The 23,366-nt window shown below is 41.4% G+C and overlaps 1 long non-coding RNA gene across 1 annotated transcript; it reads left to right on the forward strand.

Moving 5' to 3' along the window:
• The first annotated feature begins 616 nt into the window (after positions 1–616).
• Positions 617–16,571, forward strand: LOC139682032 (uncharacterized). The gene is made up of 3 exons (XR_011699588.1): positions 617–697; positions 5,540–5,625; positions 16,511–16,571. It is a non-coding gene; the product is annotated as an uncharacterized lncRNA (long non-coding RNA).
• The last annotated feature ends 6,795 nt before the right edge of the window (positions 16,572–23,366 follow it).

The raw sequence follows: 23,366 nt of genomic DNA on the forward strand, positions 1-23,366 counted from the left end.
AATGCATCCCTTTCAATCATTCCCATCTTACATCTTCCTCTACTTCATTCCAAGTATTTTGAGACTTAGGCAATGTAGTCCTTAAGCTTCTGTGTGGGGTGATTAACACCCTTGGTAATGTCTGTCTGTGCAGAGGATTTATTCTTTCTTCTACCTGAACTTCTGAAATCCTTAATAATGATGATCCTATGGCTGACAGGTGAGTGCACCACACACATATGAAATGTGGATATACAGACATCTGTGTATATGCTGGGCCTTGTAAAACATCAGAGTGACTCCAGATGGGATTTTACCTCTCAGACACCTGTTACCCCCTGGAAGCCCTACAGAACTGCAGCTAAAAGGCAGTAACTTTGGAAGCCTCTTGCAGCCCTGAGCTGGAATAGTGGCTACATGAGTCTGTCACATTGTCCTCTCCCATCTCTAACACACACCTGTAAGCTCAGCTCCCAGCACAGAGATCATCAATGTGTCATTAGAGTGTCTGCTGGGGTAGCAGCTGGAACCCTGGGGCTGTGCTGGGGTGTCAGTGCTGAGGGCTCAGCTGCTGCTGCTCCCACCGGGCAGGAACTGGGTCAGGCACAGCCTCCTTAGCTCAGGTAACGAGGCACCAATTTGGAGTCACTCTCACTCGACAAGTCTCTTATCAGCTTGGCTTTTCTGCAGCCTCCAAAGCCCAGGATATGTTTCCCAGGTAATTATGTTATTCTGGGACTTGTTAATTATTTTATTAAAGAGATGAATTATTGGGTGGTAAAAGGAATTAAGGTTTCATGTCAAAGCTCTTGCTTTGAGTTTATCTAGATCCAAAGTGCCTGTGTGACCACTTATCTTCTCAACCAAAACCACAAAGGACAACCTAGATAAGTTTATCAAGGGTGTGTTTTTACTAAAGATCCTTCTGGCTGATGTCTGTTACAATTCCATATTCTCATCAAATTCAGTGTTCCAATCTAGTATATTTAATGACCAGATTTTTTTATCTGTTCTGCTTGTAACTATAGTCTAAAAAAAGCAAAGCTCTGGTCCCAGGCATTATAAAAAACATAAAATGTTTAATTTTTTATATGTATATAAATTTTTTTCCCTGGTAGCTACACAGAATAAGAAGTCTCTTCTGAAAATACAGATATTGTGAGGTAGTAATGACCTTTGGAGGAAACTGTGTGTTATGAGGGTTCAGTTTAGTACAGGAACATCTGACTGATTTTGACCACTCTAAATATGTCCCTCTTTGAATCATGCAATAAAATAATTTGAGATTTTGAGTCTGCCCATATAACAGAATCATTGTGAACCCTGATAGGTGTGGTGTTCCTTTTGGTGCTTAGAAAATTAAAAAAGAAAAAGGTATAGAATGCTTTCCTTTGGGCCTTTGGATTGTTTTGTTTTAAACTTTCTGATTGGCTGCTTAGCATTTTGCTTAAAGAATAGCCCAGCTCACACACATGGAAGATTGCCAGGGACTCTAATCCCTATTTTGGTTAAATTACAGTACCCAGATTTCAGTAACAAAGCGCATTGATTTTATATTCAAAAAGATTTTTATATTTAGTCTGTTAACCTTTTGTAATTCCCACCCACAGCTTTGCACTGGGGAACATTTTGATGCTAATTGTTGTCAGTGGGGAATCTGCCCCAGCCCCCTGGGAATGTCAGTGCAGTGAATGCAGTGCAGGTGCTGGTAATTGCAGCTCTGGAATTGTCTCTGGTGCAGCATGGAGGGCTCAGACAATCCTTTTCAAACTGCATTGGAGGACACTTGATAAAAAACAAACCCAGTATCTGAAGACAACCTTATATCACACTTGCAATAAAGAAAAGAAATGAGAGAATTTCTCCTCTCATTTCTAAGAGGGTTTTCCATACTCATGGTTTAAATCACTCTTTACTGGGAAGATTCTAATTCAAGAGTTATTGTGTAGTTTTTAAAAGTCCCTTTGGGCTTGGATGTTTGTAGGAATTCTTGTCTGGTGGTTCCTGAAGGTTTTTTGGTGGCACATCATAATCCAGTGGATATGACATGGGAATGGAGGGAAGAGGAGGGTTTGAGATCCTCTGAGTGATACTGGACATTTTGCTTCCTTCCAGCCCAGCTTTCCTCAGGCTGAGACCACAGCACTGCTGGTCCTTTAAACACCTCAGCACATTGTGGGTAACCTGAACTGCAACTAAACTGTCCTATGGTCTTACTGGACATGTGGGTGTGTTTTCTATCCCTAAAAAAACTTTGTGTTCTTTCCTTTACTAGAATCTTCGTTATATTCTTTGGAATATCTACGTGGGGCAGAGTAAATGATTATGCAACAGCACTTTGTTTGGAATACACAATATGCTAAAGTGCTGCCTGGGAAAATATTTTAAATACAGAGCAGTCATTACATTTATTAAATGATTATAATTTTAGTGGGTTTGATGAACCCTCCCCCTGTGTGAAGTCTTTGATTCCACACAATGCTTTAATATGGATGAGAGTCATTCTCCCAAGAAAAATCTTTGGTGAACTGAAATTACTATATGGAGAAAAAAAGGGAGATTTAGGGTCAAAAATAGAAGATTCTTACATTCTCCACTGTAAGCTGATTTTTTTTTTCAATTAAAACCAGTTGAATTCAGTTTGAATTTCCAAGGATTGTATCAAAAGCTGTTCCTACAGTTCATAGGCAGTGACTGTAGTGAAAAATCACAGAATCCAAAATCATCAAATCCAGGCACCAACCAGCACCACCCCTCTGGTCACCACCAAAGCATGTCCTCAAGTGCCACATCCACATGTTTTTGGAACACTTCAAAAGGGGTGGTGACCCCACCACTTCCCTGGGCAGTCCCAAGAAGTTTTTCCTAAGTTTTCACCCCCTCCCCTGGCACAACTCGAGGCCATTTCCTCTCATCCTGTCCCTTCTTACCTGGGGAAAGGGACTGACACCCACCTCCCCATTTTATTTTCCAAAGCTCTAAATGAACTCCAGTCAGGTTTGGGGTTTGTTTGCACACCCACTTTTGCACATACTGATGTGTTTATTTGTGCTCCCAGAAGTTTGGCCTCTGCAGAAATGCTAATGGGGTCATAAACTAAACCATGTTTGCTTCCATTCCACTGTTCTGCTGAGTGCATTATTGGGATATATCACACTTGATAATTTTCTTTGGCATCAGCCCAGTAGTGAAACAGTCCTCTGTAACTTGAGTTAACACGAGTTCATTTAACAAAAATTAAATATATTTTGCTTTCTGCTGAATAGATCATCTTTTATCTCCTTTTTTCCCCCCCTTAATGAACAAAGCTCTTTGGTGAATTGACTCCAGCATTAAAGACTAATGCAGTGTGTCTGGTCACCTTTAAATGAAATGTCTATTACCCCTTAGGACCAATAACTCCTTATTTTTAAAAAACTTGAGCGAAATGAGGATGATATTGCAGCATTTCTCCTGCTACAACCAGCTGAGAACTCCCTGTGTGATGTTAACAAACATCTCTATCTGTGGGGCCACTGCCCCATCAGCCTGACCCAGGGTTCCTCCCTGCCAGTGCTTTTCCCTTCCTTCCCCCACCCTCCCCCAACTTCTGGCTTGATGTCCTACACAAGTGATTAGTGTGCTGTAATTGAATTGGCTGTAAAAAGATAATTAATTGGTATTTCACTCGCAGAGAGGTCAAGCTGCCCTATCCTGAAGGGCTGTTATGGCAGGAGTCGCTCTGCTGGCACTCAGCCCTCTGAGGTGGCACACGAGCTCTGTCTTGCTGGTAGTAGTAATTGTTGTAATTAAAATTAACATGAAGGGGGTATTTAAGGAGTGAATCTGTGATTTAGGTGCTTTAGCTTCACTCAAAAGCATGTGAAACTGGAATTTATTTCAATGCCTGGCCCAAGACTGTCCCATTTGCTCCCTGTGCTGTGTTACCAGCCATGTGGGGCCACAGAAGTATCACTGTAGGTGTGTAAATTTGAGATGCCTGATGGGAAATCCTTTCAGGAACCTTGGAACCATTGATTTCAAACACCTTTCTTTGAACAGCTGCTTATTTTGAGATTATTCCAGCTAAAGATTGGCATGAAGAATTCTTTTAATAAATGGATTATCCAAATGCAGGACTTCACTGATGTTTAAGAGGCTCTTAAACATTTCCTTTGAAACTGTGTGGCACAAGTGCTACCAATTAACAGTATAATAATATTAAAACCACATTAAATTTAGTGACACAGGAACCTTTCTGAAACTGCTGGTGCATTAAGAACCTGGAGTTATTCTGGAAGGAGTGTGGTTCTCACTCATTGCCCAGAGAATAAATACTGCTACTACAGCAAAAGCTAATGGAGAGAAAGATGTTATTTAATGTCCTTGCAGAGGCAAAGACTTAACTTTTATCACACCCTATAATGATAAAGTTACAGCCCTGTGGAGAGAACTGCAGCATTCCCAGCTGGAAAGTCCTTAGTCTCCAGGTAGGGTAAAGCATTGCAGGGAGAACACGACCCTTCTTTTCACTCTTCACCCCACAAATGTTGAGCCAAACAGGATCATTAAGGATTCCCATCAAACAACAGCTTTCCAACACAGGATGGGAAATGCCCAAATATTCCCCTGGCTCCTGGTTGGTGTGGGGAAATGCTCCTGCAGATTTGCACCTACTGAGAACATGCAGGTCTCAGAGGGGACAGAAGATACTGATGGTGCCATGTGGGGTCCTGCAGGCTGGACTGATGTGAACTCATCACGAGGGGTCCTGGTGTTCTGCACTTGTTCACTTGTTCACCATACAAGGTGGAATCAGTTCTGTTACACCTCAGCGGGAAGAGGGGAAAAAAAACCACCCCAATTTTGCTGTCAACAGAATTCCTCAGGCTTTGCAGTACTGTGGGATCCTGAAGAGATTTCAGGAAAGCAAAAGAAGTAAAATCTGTTAAACTTCTATCTATGCCAACCTTAATTAAAGTACTGTATTTGCATGGATATAATACACTAAAATGAGGAAAACAATGGTGTAGGCATTTAATTCCAGGAAATAATCCAAAAAATAACCTGTTCTACAAACTGAAGCTGTATTGGGAAAATTCCGGGGAAAAGCCTGGATCCTATTTTTGGAACTGAGAAAGGAAGATGTGCCCATTCCCAGAGTTCAGGTATAGATAACTATTTGCTATTTAAAGATAACTATTTGCTTCACTCCCTGTAAGAATGTTCCAAAAAGGAAGAGCAGATGAGAGTTTCAGATCAGACAATTTGTTCCAGCTTCTGGTTTCAAATTCTTTTGACTGTTGAGTTATACATTCTGGCTTTTGTCTTTTCACTGCAGGGGATGCTGATAGTTTAGTGACCAGGATCCAATTTTGCTTACAGAAATAAATAATAGGAAATCATGAGAGAATCTTAATATATGTAAATCAAACCCCAGCACAGTCAAGTGCTGATGATTTTGCATTTGTTCTTAGGTTACAAATGCAAAGGAAAACACTAGCACATCATAAATTACACCAGTTTTTGGCACTTCCCCGAAGCACTAGAGAAATACTTTTTTTTCCTCTTCTCCCTGCAGAAAGGAGGCAAAAAGCCAAGTGGCAGGAGATCTGCTGAGAAAGCTGAGAAGATGACAGTCTCGCAGGAGAAGATGGAAGGCAGCAGGTATGTGTGAACCAGGGTTGCTCTGCTCAGCTGGAGGCTGCTCTGCCCAAAGCAGGTTCTGGCCCAGCTGGGCTGCCCCTCCTGGACAAAGGGCTGGGTTTTGGTTACCTGACCCCTGGAGTGTCACACTGCCCTTCACATTTTATGCCAACATACCTTTTATTTCCTTATTACCTGCGCTTGTGCTTGCAAGAATGTTTTTCAGTCCTTCACTTTGGAGAGCGGTTGGTGTTGGGGTTTTGGTGTTTAGGTAGCTTTTAAAATTGCTTTTCTTGTTTCATTAGAGCTTTTTTCCTCTCTTTCAAATGAAGGGTGGGGGATGGTGTTTCACTACACCTTTGGAATTGCCATCAGATCTACTTTACCTGGTTCTTCAGGTAGGAAAACTTTTCCAGCCAAGTTTTGCAGTCTGCCCTGATGACATTAGAGTAGCTCCACCTAACCTTGCCCTTACATCTAACTTTGCCACTGGGAAACCAGTGTGTTTAAACAAACCTCCATAATTACATTTTATAGGATGTAGATAGTTAAAAAGAAAATAATTACCTAGAGAGGAAAAACTTTCCTGCTTACTGTGTTAGTCAAGTTTTGCAATGGTGGGTTGAACTATGGCAATGTAAAAGTTACTGTTTATTCAAGCACAGAAAATCCCCTCTCTCTGGAAAAATAAAACACCTCCAACAAAACCCACCAGTTTGAGTTTACTGAAAGTCTGGGGTGGAATTAGGTGTTGAAAGTATATTATGACCCTTTGTGGTGTTAATGGACCAGAAGTTACCCCCAGCTGTAGATTTTCAGTGCATGATTGATGTGCCTTCACTGTTTGAAGACAACACCAGTGTTACATTTTTCTGTTTGATAGGGAAAAATTAACTGACTGGATAAACTAACAAGACTAAGCTATCATTTCAAGTAGAATGAATAAACCTTCCTTTTTGTAAGTGCCATCTGAGAGCACAGTAAATAAAGTCTCTGGCTTCTTGTAACTGTTTAATTGCTGAGCAGCTTCGAGAGCAATCCCGACTCCTTCCCTGCCCCAGCCACAGATGTGCTCCCAGCAAGGCTGTGGTGGGAGATGGCAGTCAATGAAACTGCAGCTACAGCAGCAAGTGTTAGGGGGAAATGAAAACTCCTGACTCAGAGGAGCAGGGCAATGGCAGAAAGACTCCTCATTATAGATCTCTTCATATGGAGAAGAATGACTGGTAAATGAGGTTTGTGTGGCACAAAGAGGATGGAAATATAGTTGGACGTTGAGGCAGAAATTGTGCTCACTGTACAAAACAAACAGAAGAATAGGGCAGAGCTCATTTACATTTCTTAGCTGACAAAGTGAGCAGGGAGGTAGAATCCTCTGCTGTGGATGGGAGGTGCAGCAGTTCAGAGCAAGGTATTGTGTAACTTCCCCATTATTTGAGTTGTGATGAAAGTGACTTTTACTACAGCCTCTTACTGGTAACTTTTTCGGTGTTTGCTTTGATTTCTTTGCTGTACAACAGTTACAGGCTCTTAAAATACTGCCTGGAGCAGGTCTGCCCTGATGAGTAATTCTCCACCTTTGTAACTGGTTCAGCCAACAGCAAAGCATCAAATGCTGGTGGTGGGACTCGCTGCCCTGAACAGATCAGTGGCTGATCGTGTTCGTCCCACTGCGGTGCAGAAGTTTCTCTGCAGCAAGCAAGATGTTTTCTCACCTTCAGCCTGTATGAGAAGTCATGTTTAGGTCACAATAGGCAGGACAATGTGCACTGGCTGCTCACAGGAATCAGAGATGTGGAACCTGGTCTACTGAAAGGTGTCCCTGAACTGGATGGTCTTTAAGATCCCTTCCAACCCAACCCATTTTGTGATTTATGAACTAGTTAAAGCACATCCAAAGAGCTTTATTTACCACATGCAGCAACTATGCCCCTCCTTTGTGCAGTAATACCAGGCAACTTAGTGTAGACTATTGAATTTTTAACTTGAATGCCTTCACGTGGCTGCATTCTGACCCTTCTGAACCTATTTTGCCTTATACCATTAAGTGGCCTAAAGTGTTGCAAATTCCCAGGTTTATGGACCTAGAACAGCTGGAGGTGCCTTCATATAAGTCACCCTTGTCTGTTGTCTGTCTTTGGGCATAAGATACTTTAGTATTTGTTTTAGTACTTGAAGAAATACAAAAAAATCCATTTTTCATCCAGGTCATGACTTTCAGATGCACTTTCACACTGTGATGTGGAGGTTGTGTCCCTGTGTGCTGAGCAGGGGATCTGCCTGTTCAGCCACTTGAAATACTTGACTTTTCTATATTTTATACAATTGAAGACCAAAATAATCAATGTATGCAGAAAAAGCACAATTCTGAGTTTCAGACAGGTCACTTAATGTCCTTGCAGGTGTCTCACACGTGGATCCTCACCTCTACCTCCTGATTCCTTCCAACCCACAACAAGTCACACACTGAGTTATTAATTAGCTTCTCCCAGAATCAGTCCCTGCCTGCAGTGGCTCCATCATCACAGTGTGTATTTCAAACAATAGAAATGATTGAAACAGGAACTCCTACATTTCTGAGAAGATTAAGAATGGCACACCACCCTGTAATTTAGGTAGTTGTGCAAGTTTTCATTTGCATTAGCAGAGTAGTGCAGATTGTGTTGAATTATTCCATAAAAATATCTTCAGGTTTTGAAAGATTTACTGTGCCATCTGTATGTTGTTTATTTTGGAGTGTTCTGGTGTGCTGGTGATGGATTTTGTGGTTGTTTTAAATGTATGTGTCTTCAAATGAAGATGAAACTAAACTTCATTAATTCCCCAGAAGCCCAGAGAGTGGCACGTTTGAGTCTCAGTGCTGGTTTCAAGCCTTGAGAGCCACCTTAAAACTCTGAATGACATTTATAGAAGAGCTGAATTTAATTTTAAATCTATCACTCAATTCCATTTCCTTTATTAGTAAAATGAACTTCTTTCATATGTGACACTGACAGTTATGGCAAGCAGAGATTTGTTGTCACATATTTTTGTTTTCTTCTGTTATGTGGTAAGTAGGGTCAGGATTGTGTTATGATTAATTCAGAATAGTTGAAATCTGTATTTCCTTGAAATGTGGATGGAGCTGGTTGATGTAGTTTTACATACATTGTTCTGTGACTTTGAGTGGTTTAGACAGGGCAGTACTTAATGATGCCAGAAGGGCAAAATGGACATTACAGAGTCATGTAATGACTTCAGATTCTTTTCAGGTTTTTTGTCCCTTTAACTTTTCCCTCCATATTCTGAGCTCTATTTTTAGTCAGCTGGGAACTCTTTAAAGCAGGATAATACAGGAGGATGTTAATTTTCAGTGTCACTGCAGAGATCTTCCTTTTCAGGATTGTTGCTCAGAATACTTCTGGTTAGGAAAACCAGTAACTGAAGGAACTAAGTCAGTACTAAAAGTTGATTTCATTATTTTGGAAAATTGGAACTTACTTGGCCCCTAATTGTGCAACTGCAGCTCGTTCCAGAGCTGCACATTTGAATTCAGGATTTTGAAGAAATGGGAAGTTGTACAGTTGGACATTTGTTGATATATGTCAGGGCTGTACCAACTTCTTTTTTCCTCCATTAAAACATGAGATTTTAGTTTTATAAAAAGCCTTGTTTTATGTATGATAGTACATTGTCCTCTGGGACATGCAGAGTTTTTGCAGCTAATGACATGCAGACTTGCTGTGGCTGCGAATGAGCATTTCTAGAATTTCAGGACAGCAGTCAGCACACAAAATATTTTGTGTTCCAGTTTGTACTTTGGACCTTAATATTTCACATGCAATGTTTCATCAAAAAGTGTAGGTGCCATATGTGAGTTACATGCCAGTGCAAAGCTGGTTTCTCTAACCTCAAGACACACTTTTTTATTCCATTGCACATTTTAGTGCATTGTTTTAAATAGCTTCGTCTCAGCTGTTGAGGTGGAAGCAGCTTGTTGTTTTTCCATAGCAGAGGTCACTATGCATCAGGGTTGTCAGGTGGCTGGCAAATAAAACTTAAAATAAGTGTCCCACTGCTGTCCTGCTTTACTTAAAAAGGATTCTTTTAAAGGCCTGCTCATTTTATTCATGCGGGAAAAATTCTTGGCATATTCCGGAATTTCACCGTGATGGAAATCCCTGTCAGTCCACGGAGAACAGGGAATGGCTGAGCAGGGTGGGCTGGCTGGGGGGTGTGGAAGTGCTGTGTGGCTCTGGGTTGGAAGAGGGAATGTCAGCTCCCTGTATTATTTATGCTGAGCAACATTAATTACCTGCCTTGTGACTGGAAGAAGCAGAGCCTGGCCAAGGCTGCTCCAATCAGTGGGATGTGAGCACAAAGTTTACAGGATGACCTTGTGAGTAATTACTCATCTGATGGCTGTTAGTAAAAGGCACAAATGGAATGTGACATACATTAGAACACATTAATGATTGCCTTCCTCCCTCCATCCTCTTCTGTACAGAAAAATGATTTTAATTAAGACTTCCGTGATTAGTCATTTAATCAGTCATTAGGCCAATACAGATGGAGTCAATTAATTTTTTTACACTTGAATAGAGACTTGATGCTACTGCAAAACGTACAAGCTATTTTTTTTAACATTGTATCATGGGCAATTGCCTTGATGTGTGCATTCCTCTTCCCCAAACTGGGGAGATTCACAGCACAGCAGTGTTGTGGCAGCTCTAGGTGTGCTCCATTCATGCTGTCCAAATTTTAGTGAATCGCTCTGGGTTTGAATTCAGACTGACAGTTGTTCTTGTTATGGAGCGTCCTTGATTCTTTAAAGAGTAATGTGGCAGAGTTGCCTTTTAAAGCAAGTGCATTCACCATCTCCTCGTGTGTTTAATTGCAGATGATAAGACACTGTGTTTCAGTGCTAAATTTCATGCAAGAATTCAAAATGTTTGATGAACTTAGGGGGCCTATTTCATTTGGTGTGAGAAGACTTTCTGTGCACTTGGCTGATTCAAAAATGAGGTCAGTGAATTGCAAACAAGACACAAGTTTGCTCCATCAAACGGTGTGCCAGGGGTGGGGGAGGAACCACTGCACTTGCAGAAATGATTGTTCAGTAGTACAAGGAGGTTTGGTAGGTTAAGTACAGTTAATTAGGAGTTCCTAATGTAAGACTGGCCTGTGGCACGAGAGAGGGTTGCACAAGAAATGGCTTTTCAGTCCCTGTCTGGAAAAATTACTCAATAAAAAAAGGACAAGTAAATGCTCAGGCAGTGTGATCTCCTGACAGGGAGCAGGAAAGCAATTCAGGTGGATTGCCAGCAAAAACAGGCTCCCTGGAATGGATGCTGGAAGTGAGTGGGGAACCTGCTGCTCAAAGTCTTGCATGAATCAGTTTGTGCATTTAACACCCCCTGAACCTCTGGAGTCCCTTTCCAATGTAAGTGAAGACAAGGCAGTTGAAATCTGTGGCAGTAAATGAGGTTAAGAGTCTGTGCTAACACAGAGTTTGTAACTGATGGTGTTTCTGTCCATTTGGGATGTTGTCCCCGTGCTGGGAGAGGAGAGGGAGCTGTCCAGCCTCGGGCGTGAGCAGATCCTGTGGGTCAGTTCCTCACCATGACAGGACTTGGCTTTAATGTTCTCTTGCAGAGGCAGAAGGGGAAGGAATAGATTGATTTGTGTCTGTCCTAGGAAAGCTTGTAGAGACTGAAAAATGAGCCCTGTCTTGTCTAGCCCAGGAATAATAAATAAAAGCAGGTGTGAGGTGTTGGAATTGAAAACAGCTGGATATGACGGATGTGATCCGACTTCTCTAGAGCTTCAGTCTTTAATCCCTGTGGCTCAGTGAGAATATTTCCCTCCTGATGCAATGCAGAAATAATAAATAGAACACAGCATATGGAAGGGTTCCTAGACCAAGAGAGGAGGAGGGAACAAACTCTTTCCATGCTCACTTGTCCATGTGTACTCGGGAACCTTTCTCAAGGCATTCAGCTCATCCTCATCGACCAGCTCTTGGTGTTTGCAGCAAGGAATGTCATGCTAAGATGAAAAAACTGGAAGCCTTTGGAAATTTGTGTTGCAACTGGAATCTATCTTAATTCCAGGCAGTGTTTTTGAAGATGTCTAATGATTCCCTGCCTGGGTGTGGTGTCCCTTTTACACATAAACACTTCTTCCCAATTAAACACTGAACCATCACTATGAATTGCAGTGAAATGCCTCCTGAACAGTTAAAATGATCTGATATTCAATTAAAATTGAGTCACCCAGCCTTATTCTCTCAATCCTGACCCTTGTAATCTGCCAGAGGGTGGATTCGTCCACTGGAAAATCTGCCATCTAATTCAGAGAGTTCCATACAAGGAATGGATGGGAAGAGCAATTCCCTTGATTAGAGCTAACAGTGTAATTGAGGTGACATCAACTGATTCATTACATTTGTCTGAGACAGCAGGATTCAAAAATAGCCCTGGTGCAATTCTATCCTACCCAATAATGGTCTTCTGTTTAACCTGAGCTTAAAATGCTCCGAATATTGGGATGGATCCCTTGGCATGGATGTGCAGGAGGATGTAAAAGAAACAGCACTTGAGCAAGCGATACGTGGGTTCTTCCCTTCATGTTTATTCCCCTCCAAGAGGCTGATAAGCTTCATCAGGGTCACACTTGGGAGCTGTCTTGCAAAGCAGATCATTGAGAGCAGCGCTCTGGCACCCCGCGGCTCTGCCGTATCCTCCAGGCAGGTTGTGCCAAAAGAAAATTGTAGAAACTGCTGTCATGGAGTACAAAATCATTGGATTTATAACAGGGAGCCAGTGGTGAGGATTCATTATACATTCACACCTGCAGATAAAGAGCATCTAAAATTGGAAGTTTTATTCCACTCATCTTTGATCCTGATATTATTAGATTATATTTGCATCATCCCACACAAGGCTCTGGAATGGGAGCAGATGAATTCCAGCCAGGAGTTTTTCACATTAAGCCATTCTTTCTGTGCACAACCATGCCCTGTGTTCAGAGCAGCTCTGGGTGCTCAGGCTCTTGGTTTCTGGTCCCAGGCTCCTGAGAATAATTTACCTTTCATCAACTAAGAATATAAAAATCACTCAAGTCATTCCACTCTCCTGAACAGAAACTTTTTCATACTTATAAAGTATTTGGAGAGTTTATAGCAAAATAAAGATCTGCCACCTGAAAGTTTTAATCTGTGCCCAGGGGAGAGTTAACACAGAAATGCAGATTTTTGTCTATTGTTGTAAGGGAATTGATAGTTTACTCAGATGAATTAAGCCAATATTATCTGAAGTTTTATAGGCAGATACAGCACCAACATTGTGAAGCCAATTAAATATCCAATAGCAATCCAATTAAGTTATTTTTATGATTAGATGGTAAGTTACTGTTAGTTTATTTGTAGGAAGCAATTTAGGCAGATCTGAAAGGTTACATACTGCACAAAAGAATCTGAAGAATCTGAAGACCTTTGTTGTAAATAACCATTTAGTGTGGACATTTTTCACCATACAGACTCTGTACTCAGCTAAGAAATAAGCAGTGCATTGGTTTTTCCTGATTTTAATTGATGGGTGAAATGGAATATGAGTTAATTATCCAGAATTAATTCCACTTCATATTAAATGTCTCCATCCACAAGAATGTGGAGATTTACTTGTGTAGTTACTATTGGTTTGTGATTTTTGTCCTGGAAACGTAGAAAAATGAAACTCATCTCTGTTGAATTTCATGTTTTTCAAGTAGAGTATAAAACACAACTGACAGAAGAGTAGAAGGTTTGTACATCTGTAGAGTGTGGAGATACCCCTGCATTTCTGAGAGGGACTGATAGGAAATCATTAATATAGTTTATAAAAAGAAGGCAGTTCTCTATGGAGGGTCAGGTTGTCCAACCCTACAACTAAAGAGACACTGCATGGACTGTAGCATGTTCCAAATATGTAACTCTGGATTTGCACAAAGAGAAAACAATGTTAAAAATAGGATTTTATAGGCCCACAGATTAAATTACTTGGCTTCAACATTCTGTTCACCAACAAGGGATCCTTCTGGAATGTGTGGAGCAAAATGTCCTTCCCAGAGTCCTGCACACATTGACCATTTCATCTGCTCATGGAACATCTTCTGGGGGACTGAGATTTATCTTTTCCACATACATTAAATGACTGGCAAGATTCAGCCATTCCTACAGTATATTTTTTGGCAATATTTGCTGGACTATTTTCCAGCAGTTTGGAGAGGTGGATGTTTAGCCACAGTTAAACTGGAGTCTTGCAGGGAGCCTGTGGAACGCTTTGTTTGCTGATTTACTCCAATGTAACACAGGAGTGACACAGTGGCAGAGTCCACCAAGAGATCAAGCTCTGCCTTTGTCAGCTTTCCCAAGCAGCAGTGAGCTGGAAGTGCCTTCATACAGGTGGAATAAACCTGTTTTCCTTCCCATCTCAAGTGCTCATTTGTGCAATTTTGAGTGATTAACTGTGAAGACTTTCAAATCAAGCGAGTGGCAGGTTCTGAACCCCTCCCATCCTGTATTTGATCCGTGGCTGCTGAAGTTCTAACAAAGAAAAGGGAAAATGATACTCCATTTCTAATTAAAGAAGTAATTTTCCTTTGCAAATAGACTTTTTATCTCAGCTGCAGAGTTAAGGATCAATGGGTTGTCACATGTATGTCTTTTTAATAAATGCCAGCTGAGATGACATTAAAGTGATAGACTGATCACTGTAATCAATGCAATTCAAAATTGCTTTATGTCTTAAATGAACCTGGTTCCTTTCCGTGATTCTCCTCCAGTTAACATTGTCTGAGCAGTGAAGTACAAGGTTACATCTTAGTTTGAAGTAAAACATGATGATGATATGGAATTAAAATTTTTTGCAGTTTAACTCCTGCGTTTCTGCAGTTCAAAGGACCTCACTGTAGATTCTTCTTGAAACAAACAAACAAAAAACACCACAAAGCAATGAGAGAAGCAAAAATTAAAGGAACAAATGTGAAGCTTCCCCTTGCATCCCCCTGCACTGCCCCCTCCCATGAAAGACTGAGTGGCCAAGGCTTACTCAGAGTTTTATTTTCTTAGCTGTCCTTGTTAAACCACAAACACTGACACTCCAAACCCCAGAAATGACTCAGTTCAAAGACACTCAGAACTGGGATTGAGCACGAGCCTCTGTGTCACTGTGAAACAAGAACTGTGCGTCTGGTCTGTGCAATTGGTGCCAAACATGGCTCGTCCCTGATGTTGAAATGGTGCTGCCACATTCTGGTCTCCTGCAGGTGCCTCCTGCCCTGTCCTGGTGGGAGAGACCCTGGAGGTGGCACAGGAGGGCACACACCAAGACACAGCCTGAGCTCAGCTCCAGGAACCTCTCCCTGCCATTATTCTCACAGTCTAATCAGTGTCTTTAAAATCTGTTTATGCAGAACACTTCAGAACTCTTTTCTTGTTCTGGATTTATTTTTTCAAACCCCCAGAGGTTCTGTAAAAACTCTCAGGATCCTTGTAAACCTTTTTATTTCTTTTAAAGCTGGCAGACTGACAGGCTTTAGTTATGCTTAGTGCTAAATTATTTATCTTCCTTTTCCCTCCTAGCCCTGACTTCTGAATCTTTAACTTGACTCCTGGGACATGTAGGGTGGGTTTTTTGGCGGGTTGGGTTTTTTTCCTCCTGCTTTAAAGCAAAGCCATTTTTATCTTTTGTCTTTTGTGTTTCACCATAAGAAATGTACATGTAAAATTTGAATGTTTAAGTATGTTTAGGATGTGGTATCTGTTTTTTTGTCATTGTAATTCAAAGTGTAACAAGATAACTAGGACATATAAACCATTTTGTGTTTACTTCTGTATGATCCTTACCACCTGCATTCAAGTGTGGACCTCAAATGGATTTATAATTTTTCAAAATGCCATTCTTGAAGTATCTCAGTTGTTATAGAACAGTCTTGAGGCTTTCCCTTCCAGGATCAAAAGTTTTTAATTGCCAATACTTTTTCAATGATAAAACAATGAGTACAAGTTGAATTTAAAATACACAGAGTGTTCAAATTGCATCTTATTCATCTTGGTTATTTCAGTTTTGTCTTTCTTCATTCCAATCTGTTCCCACAGTAGATTTCCTGACCTTGCTCTATTAGACTCTTCCAATTCCATGGGTGATACTTGCTCTAATACTTCTGTTTCATTTTTACTCACATTAGTATTAAACAGTAACTTTCTGTTCCGTTTTTGAAGTTGGTGACCTCTGAAGGATTTGGAACTCTGAAAGTTTCATTGGTGGAAAAATATCTGATATCATATTCTGGAAAGCCTATGGCTCATTAACTTATGTCTATTAATGGCTGCAAAATTCATAAACCTTTACATAATGATTTTCTTTAACTGTAGTACTATTAATTTTTATGGTAATTTTACTGTTATTTATGGTCGTCCAAAGAGGTGGTTGGAGAAGGAGATAATCACATGGGGCTCCCAATTTGTAGGTCCTCTCTGCCTCGTAGTAATTGTTGCAGGCCTTATTAAAGATTAAGGAGGTTTCAAGCTTTGACTTTATAAGGTGAAAGTAATTCTTTGAAGGAAAAGTTATATTATTAATAGTGATTGGAATTGATTACTCAAAGAGCTAAAGTAATTTGTTCATGAATTCCATCGAGTTTTACTTCTTTAAGGGCTTAAAATGTTTTTATCTGATCTGGGGGATCCTAATTTTTTTTTGTCCATCTGCTTAGCAGTTATAGGAGCTTTTCCACTCTTAAAAAGTCCACAAATAAATGAACACACAGGCAAACAAAAGAACCAATAACAGTGCAAGTAGAAACTGTTTAGATTAATAAGTTAAATTACAGTTATCTGTAAAAATACTCGAGAACAAACAATCTGCACTTCTGGTTCTCCTTCCAGAATACTCAGAACACATGGTGGGTCAAGTCCTCTGCTGTACATGATGTCCAGATATTTAACAAGCCTTCCCTTTGGATGAAGAGCCCCAGGAAAGGAGCAGCTGGCAGGTATTTTACACAAGGGGCACAGTAAATCCCCTGTGTTCTGGTCCTTTCCACATGCACAGAGTCAAGCAAAGAAACACGTAACACAGGCAGGAAAAGCTGAGTTTTAGGAGATGTTGGATTGTTTTACTTGGCATCCTCCAGATTCACAGGTTCCACAAGAAAAGCCTTTTCTGTTCATAATTCAGGAGCAGCACCACAAGCTGCAGCCGAAGTGCCATTAGAGATCTGCCTGTGAGGAGCCTGCAGGGTCAGAGCCCCATCGGGCTGTGCAGTGGCTTTGTTTTCATTTGTGCCAATGAAATATGTGCAGCATCTTGAAAATATTTCTTTCAGACCTGTTGCACTATTTCTTTTTTCCTAACAGGACTGGAAGGAATGTACAGGAGTCACAGTTTCCCACAGGAGCTGTGGCTGCCCCATCCTTGGAAGGTCAGGGTGGAGCAACCTGGGATAGTGGGAGGTGTCCCTGTCCACAGCAGGAGACACTGGATGGGCTTTAAGGTTCCTCCCAACCCAAACCATTCTGGGATTCTGTGATTTAGAATGAGATTTATGTACCTCTTTCAGTCTTAAGCTGGGAAATGAAGGGAAGGTTGGGAATTGTTACAACTGTGATAATGGTATTTTGCAACATGCAGTGAAAGCTTTATCCATAACACCTCAAATATTGCCATTGTGAATGTGTTCTGAAGGAGACCTGAATGAGACAGAAAAGCTCCTTGGATGTACAGCAGGAGAAACTCTGTGTGTCTCTGCTCTCCCTCCTCTGCAGACAGGATGAGCAGTTGCTAAAGCATTTGCTTTAAAAAAATAAGTTAACAGTCAGCCTATCTGGAATATATTTTTCAAAAGTTTGGAGTTTTTCCATCAGTATGTAAGTACCAAGAAATATATTATAAAAGCCAGTTGGCCTCACAAACTTTGAATCTAATACCAGTTAATTGTATCAAGTTGCAGTTGTTTTAATGTTTTCTATCTAAGGGGTCAGAGTTCCAGCAAACATGTTTCTGGACTTGCTGGCAGCTAAAAGAGAAGGGCTGCTTTATTGCTTTTTCATAACTGCTCTGATTTCCATAGCCAAGAAAGCACTAGTAGAGTTTTTATTATTTTTAATTTTAAAAATACGTTAGAAAATGTATTACACAAGGACACCTGCAGGAGCAGAGGAGTTCTGAAATTTTGGAAGCCAATTCTGCTTTGGAAAGAGACATTTGCTTTTATGTGCTGAAGAAAACACAGAATTTCAAGCCCTTTATTCATGGCTGTGTAGCCCTTACGTAATCAGCATCTTTCTGCTTGAGATCATCTGGTCACATCTTCACTGGGCTCTTAAACCAAGACCAACCTTTGCTTTCATTGCGTCTTCATTCCCATTTCTGGCTTTTAAGACGTATTATTAACCTGAATTTTGATACACACCCTCATTTCCTAATGCTCATGTGGTGTTTTTCCCTTCAATTTCTGATCTGTTCCATGGGCAGAGTCAATAACTTTTTAAAAGAAACTGCAGATGTAACTGTCAACTCCTCTGGTCCCATATCGGGGTGGAATTACGTAATCACAGACATCAGAGGAGGAAAAAACCTATGAGGTCATCCTGTCCATGTGCTCTGCCAGCTCCAAGTGCCTCCCTGCAGGACATTCTCAGTGAGCTGTTGAGCTCAGTTCTGGACAGTTTCTTTGCAAGGAGCACAAAGCCTTTCCCAGGAATCTTTCACTTGCCTGGCTTTAGTTTTATGTGGCAAGGGCAGATTGTGTTTCTGAAACACATTGTGGCTAAATCTTAAATTAAAATTTGGAGTTCAAATAAGATGACACCCTCAGTACACAATTTTTACTCTTCAGTCTCATCATGAAAACGAGTCATTGCCACTCCTGAATTCATAAAGTTTCCTTTAAATTTCCAGAAAAGGGAACAGGCTCTGCCCAGGAGGGGCTGAGTAAAGCTCAGTTATCCCTGTCCCAGGAAGGCCCTTGGGATGGCTGAGTGCTCTGATTCTTTTTTCTTCCTTTCCCCAAACACCCAGTTCTGTAGCACTGTTCTGGCAGGCAGTGAAGTCCAAACTCAAAGAACCCTCAGTGACCACAAAGAGTTCACCCCAGAGACGTGAACAGCTGGTTTGCTTTGGCCATTTCCCAAACCCCACAAAAACTTAAATCACATTAATTAACTTCACAAAGAACTAAGATGTTTGTCTTCACTCTGGCTGCAGTGTCTTCTCTTGAAGAACCCTATCCATGCCCTTGGAGGCACCTCTGGGTCTGGCAGAGACATGGACCTGGTAAGGATGGACAGAAGAAATTGCATGGAAATTGTGAGGGAAAACTGGTCCTTCTGTTTCTTCTTGTATAACTTCAATTCTGATTTCTTTATGTGTTCACCTAATGGTGCAAATCAGAAAGGCTGCAGAGAATTGCTGGGGTTGAAAGGAGCTCCAGTCGCTGCCCAAGGGGGATGGACAGCCCGGGGTGTGTGTGAGAGCTGCACCCCAGCCCAGACTGGGCACAGGGCCCTGCTGTGCTCCCTGCCAGGGTGGGGTCACCTCGCATGCCTTCTCTCTTCCACTTTCCCTTCCTCTTGAAATCACTTTCACTTAACATCTGGAACATTTTTCCTAATCAACAGCATTTCCTCAGCTAGAGCCGAGCACTTTTGTGATTGGGGAATTCCTATGGCTGAGATCAGCCAGAAAAGTCAGAGAGGTTTTGGCTCCCCTTCCCTTCTCTCTTTTTTCTAACAAGTGAAGAAGTGTGTCCGAAATGTGTGTAATGGCTTGTCTAACTGCACTGGAAAAATTAAAATTCCTTAAAAGGAGTATGGCAAGTTGGAGGTTTTACTGGGAACCTTTGTTTATCTTTGGGACTCTCAGCTATTCCACAATAAAGTCTTAGGGACACAGGGAGAGAGTTTGGTGTCTGGAGCAATTCAGGTCTGAAAGCAAAAAGTGTGCTGTGAGCTCCACTTAGGAGTCCCAATTCCTCTAGGAAAGTGTAAGGGAGGTATGCAGGGATCATCCCCCCCTGAAAGGGAAGGCAAAGCTTTTCAACTTCAAACACAAATGTTTAAAAACAAGTGAAGAGTCTGTAGGCTTTGGAATTTCCATGGGAATGTAGGAAGTGGAATAAGTTTGTTGTATTTGGAATTGAATACTGAGCTGGAAACCCAAACTTTTCACGCTGTTCTTTAATAACATCAAGTGGTAACGAATTCTGTGTTTTGTTGCACCCAGAAGGAAGCCTTTGCTAACGCAGGGTCCTGTGAGCACGACATTCCCCAGCCAGAGAGAGGTTTGGAGCTCCAGCAGGGATCTGCCAAACCAGACAGGGAGTCTGGGAGCGTCAGGCATTCCATTTTGGTGACTTTCCTACAAACCACCTCATGTCTCTGTGCTGTCTGTGCACAGCCCCAGCCACAGTGCACTTGTTGCTGGTTCTGAGTGACCCTGTGCTGTTAGACGTGTCTAAGTCTTGCTTTATAAGATACCTGCACACTTCCAAAAGGAATTCAAATTCCTCTTGCTTCCATGATCTGTTTCCTAAGAGTGTGATGATTTTAACATTTCTTTCCAAATGGTTTTTAGACTCTGTTCCTCCTTGGCTTTCCTTCTTTGTGAAAAGCTGTTTTTGGTTTCTCAGTCTGATTTTTCACTCACATAGTTAATCTTCCACTGGCTTCTGATAAGCTGCCAAATGTTTAAAATCTGCTTTGGTATTCCCTTGTAAAAGAGGTTGGATTTACCACAGTTCACCACTGTAAACTATTTTTCAATTTTCAGTGTTTATTTTGCTGTAAGATCTTTCTAGTAAAGGAAGGAACAAACAAAACCCCCATTCTGCTGGTCCTTCATTGTCAGGAATATGAACTGTCACTGCTGTCTTAATGAATCCCATCCTTTCCTCTACACAAACATTACTCTCCTCGTTTGTAATGATTTTGTCCAGACTCAGTGGGACTCTGAGCTTTGCAGATATTGCCTGTGTTTGCAGCTCTTCAGATGTTGTCAGACAGGCTTCAGGCTTTGTGTAGATCCTTCTGGAAATGCTGCTTCAAATGAACTTGCTCCCATCTCACTCAGCAAACTTTGCTCCTGACTGCAGACTAATATCCAGATTTCTTCACTGGAAGGGATGGTTCTGCCTCTCTCCCTGTCCTGTCCCAGTGCTCAAACGTTGCAAACAGACACAGTTTACCCTCTGTACATTAATTAGCACCTTGCCAAATGTGGCTCTGAAACTCAGATTTATAGATCTGTACCTACAAGACCCGTTTGGCATCATCTGCTCTGACTTCCTGCAAAGCACAGGCTGGAGGTTTACCCTGAGCTCAGAATCAATTAGAAAGATATTTGATGAATAGGAAACTGGGCAAGAAGTTGATCCTTTCATCAAGGTTCATTACAGAGCTGGTCATTTGTCATTTATCACTCGTCATTTTGCTGTTCTGACTTATAGGTGGAAAATTCCAATAGGCTGACAGATTTTTGGGTGGGCTTTGTGAATGGTAAGACTTTCCTGAAGCACATTCATCAGTATCAGGAATAAACAGTATTGTGGCTCAGACAGACAGTACCTCTGTGGGTAACAGGTGAGCTCCTAAGGGCTTAATCCAAACATTGCATTTCCAATTTTAAATTTTTCTGGCTTCATCTTAAAGCCATTCCTTCTCCCTAGGCTCAAGTGTCAGCTGATGGCCAATCTTTCCATCTTGCATGGTCTATTTAAGTCACCTGTCATTCATCTTTTTGAGATATTAAACAACTTTATTGGACTAATAATTATCTTAGTAAAAGCAAATGTCTCCAGATCTCAAGTAATTTCACCTCGTGTTAGTTCTTTGTATAGTATGTAACTTTTCAGATTTTTTTTCCAGAAATGCTCATCACTTACAAGACACTTAATATTAAACCTATTCAGTCTCTGTTGTCTCCATGCATTCATTTACACAGAGCACTGAAATGGCTTCACTGAATATGCTGGTGGGACAGACCTGCAAATGGCTGGAATCTGGATCATCCAGAGGCTCTGGAATTGCCTTCAGTCTCTGTAATGCAAAAATTAATCAGAAGTGATATGTGGAAACCCAATCTGCCTCCCAATTCTGCTGATTGCAGCATAAATGGAGTTTCTACAGTGACAGAAACTGTGTAGTCATGAGTTTGTTATGATAATATTGCATGCTAAGGGAAGCCTCAATTTAATAACGATGTAAAGCATCACTCCCTGTAATACACACGTGTGTCTGCTTGTGTTCCAAGTGTCCCTGGGTGGGGCCATCAGGAAAACCAAGAGCAGCTGTGGTGAAACAGGGCAAATAAAAGTTTGAGTTATTGTTAACACATGTACCAGCATAAGAAACCCCAGTTTGGTCCCTGACACGAACAGAGCCCCTTGCCGAACAAAGCCCCCCTGGATATGTTTGTATTCCAAAAGATGTCATAAGGAAAGATTAACAGTTTTGGAAAGGGATCTTTTTCTTGGGATGAAGATTTCATTTCCTTGCCTGGTACTCTTGGAAACCTTCCAAGGAGCTGAAAGCACAATAAAACAACCTGACCAATGTCTTGTTTAACCAGCCCAGCACTCAGGCCTGGAGGAGCTGACTGCAAGCAAGGCTGAGCTCTTGGGAAAGCCAGTTTTGCTCTGTGAGTTAGGCTAAAAAGTTTAGGAGTCATTGCACATTGGAAAGTTTGTGGGTTTTGGGGATAGGGGGGAGCTTAGGTCTTCCAAGAACATTTTTGCCTCTACAGTAAGGAACTGGTCAAGCAGTTTTCTCAGATTAAAGAGATTTGTTTCTTTTATATGGGATTGAAAGAATTTCACTTTCACATCTCTCTCTAGCCCTATTACTGCAAATAAAGTGTTTTGGTCTTTCTGGTTTCACGTCTCGGTAACATCCCACTGCCCAAATCCCACCATGGAAGTGATGGAGATAAATCTGCATCCACTGACAACAGCCTGGATAATTTCACATGAATAAAGGAGACCAATTTATGTCAGTGGGACTGCAGGGGTTTCATAGAGTTTAATCAGTTTGTCAGGAGGATATTTGCACCCCCAGCATGGCCCTTTATTGAGCCACACTGCACTGCAGTCCTTCACCACCCATCAGGTGGGCAACTCCTCACACCCCTCAGCATCAGGTGCTCAGGAGAGCAAAGATGGGTCACTGTTGTGCAGTAGTTCTATAGAATAAGCTGTAGCCAGAGGAATAAAATGCATAGTTAATTACTGCCTCACAGTCCAGGTGAGTGCAGTGGGACCTGAGTACAGGTCCTGTGCTTGAATACAAGGAAAAACATTTTTTTCCTATATAAACCTTTAAGTTCATAAAGCAGGTCTTCTTTAGGAATAAAAACCCCAATGAAATTCAATGTCTTTCTTGGTCTGTTTCTATCTTTTTACATTCTGTGATCCATTGCCATGTAAACTCACCCCCCTCCTCTACCCATCCAAACTGTGAGCTATTTATCAGGGTCCCTACAGAGTTTCCTACAGGGTATTGTGCATTGAGAGTCTCCTCTGCAACACTGACCTCTCTGAAGGGGCTGTGGGTGTTCTACTGGGATTCCTTGAACCCAAACCTTGTGAGACAAGGAAGAGACAGCGAGCAGAAGCTTTCATGTGTCTCCCAGCTGCCTTCCTATCAGAGTCAAGATCTGATTTCATTCCTGAAAGGTCCCATTGTTTGCAATAAGGACTGTGAAATAGCTCCTTGTGGAGTGACAGTGAATGGGAGGGCAGCTGGGCAG

Source organism: Pithys albifrons, chromosome 22 (genome assembly GCF_047495875.1).
Source record: "Pithys albifrons albifrons isolate INPA30051 chromosome 22, PitAlb_v1, whole genome shotgun sequence".
Lineage (NCBI taxonomy): Eukaryota > Metazoa > Chordata > Aves > Passeriformes > Thamnophilidae > Pithys > Pithys albifrons.